The sequence below is a fragment of the Eschrichtius robustus genome, chromosome 2, assembly GCF_028021215.1.
Source record: "Eschrichtius robustus isolate mEscRob2 chromosome 2, mEscRob2.pri, whole genome shotgun sequence".
In the NCBI taxonomy this organism is placed as follows: domain Eukaryota; kingdom Metazoa; phylum Chordata; class Mammalia; order Artiodactyla; family Eschrichtiidae; genus Eschrichtius; species Eschrichtius robustus.
The window spans coordinates 162,293,913-162,295,833 of NC_090825.1; the positions used below are offsets into that span (position 1 = coordinate 162,293,913).

Below are 1,921 nucleotides of genomic sequence, written 5' to 3' on the forward strand. Positions count from 1 at the left end.
GACATCCTTGTATCTGTATTGTAGTGCACATGTGTAAGAATTCCTGCAAATCACATATGTGGCAGGCATCCTTTCTGAAGTTTGTTTTTGGTATCTTCTTTTGGGCAGCCATCATGAATTTTATTTTATTGTTATTATTTTGGCCACGCTGCACGGCTTGCAGGATCTTATAAGGTTCCCTGATCAGGGAATGAACCCAGGCCACTGCACTGAAAGTGTGGAGTCCTAACCACTAGACTGCCAGGGAATTCCCCATCATGAATTTGAATGTAGTCAAAACAATTATTTTCCTTTTAGGATGTCTGTTGTCTTATGTTTTGTTCAAGAAATTTTTGCATATATATGTTCTCAATTTTCTTCTAAAAATTTTGTGTTTTTTTTTTTTTGGCTGCACCACATGGCTTGCGGGATCTTAACACCCTGACCAGGGATCAAACCCAGGCCCCAGCAGTGAAAGCGCCAAGTCTTAACCACTGGACCGCCAAGGAATTCTCACGTGTTGGTTTTTTTTTTTTTTTTTGAAGGATGTACATTTTATTGTAAACCTTAAATACTCCTCAGACAGAACACAATGTCTTCAGTCTCGGCTCTCACGTGGCTTACAGAGGAAACTGTGATTTTTGGATTAGGGGCAAGGAGAGGGACAGCACGGAGGATGAGTACTTAGTTTGCCAAAAGGACCCCCTCACGAGTGCTCCTCAGCCAGCTTATCAGCTTTTGCCACAGCTCCTTCAATGGGTCCCACCATATAGAAGGCCTGTTCTGGGAGATGGTCATATTCACCTGCCAAAATCTTCTGGAATCCTTTGATGGCCTTCTTCAGGGGTACCAGCTTCCCCATATGACCGGTAAAGACCTCAGCCACCTGGAATGGCTGAGACAAGAAACGCTGTATTTTCCATGCACGGGACACAGTTAACTTGTCTTCCGCAGAAAGTTCATCCATACCCAGGATGGCAATGATGTCCTGGAGGGATTTGTAGTCCTGTAGGATCTTTTGCACCCCACAGGCAGCATCATAATGCTCATTGCCAACAATGTTAGGATCCATGATGTGAGAGGTGGAGTCCAGAGGATCCACAGCTAGATATCTGCCCAGTTCAGCAATAGCACGGGACAGCACAGTGGTAGTATCCAAATGGGCAAAGGTAGTGGCAGGGGCAGGGTCAGTCAAGTCATCAGCAGACACGTAGATAGCCCGTAGAGAGGGGATAGATCCCTTTTTGGTGGTGGTGATTCTTTCCTACATGGTACCCATGTCAGTGGCCAGGGTAGGCTGATAACCCACTGCAGAAGGGATTCTGCCTAATAAAGCAGACACCTCTGAGCCAGCCTGGGTGAAGCAAAAGATGTTATCAATAAACAGCAATACATCTTGACCTTCTTGGTCTCTGAAGTATTCAGCTACAGTCAGACCGGTCAGAGCTACCCGGGCCCGAGCACCAGGCGGTTCATTCATTTGACCATACACCAGCCCGACCTTGCAGGTAGCATCTTTTAAGTTGATAACACCAGACTCAGTCATTTCATGGTATAAATCATTGCCCTCATGGGTCCTCTTACCAACACCAGCAAATACAGAGTAACCACCATGGGCTTTTGCAACATTGTTGATTAACTCCATGATCAGTACTGTCTTGCCAACTCCAGCACCACCAAAGAGCCCAATTTTGCCACCCTGGGCATAGGGAGGCAGCAGATCCACAACCTTCATACCAGTAGCAAGAATTTCCTGCTCAGCACTCATCTCCATGAATTCAGGAGCCTCAGCATGAACAGCAGCAAATTGTTTGGTTTCAACGGGACCTCTCTCATCAATAGGTTCTCCAATGATGTTGGGCTTCCCTGGTGGCGCAGTGGTTGAGAATCTGCCTGCCAACGCAGGGGACAGGGGTTCGAGCCCTGGTCTGGGAAGATCCCA

The 1,921-nt window shown here is 46.7% G+C and overlaps 1 pseudogene; it reads right to left on the reverse strand.

The window, feature by feature from the left end:
• Positions 1 to 685: 685 nt before the first annotated feature.
• LOC137758680 (ATP synthase subunit beta, mitochondrial pseudogene) lies at positions 686 to 1,715 on the reverse strand (annotated as a pseudogene).
• Between the last annotated feature and the right edge of the window lie 206 nt (positions 1,716 to 1,921).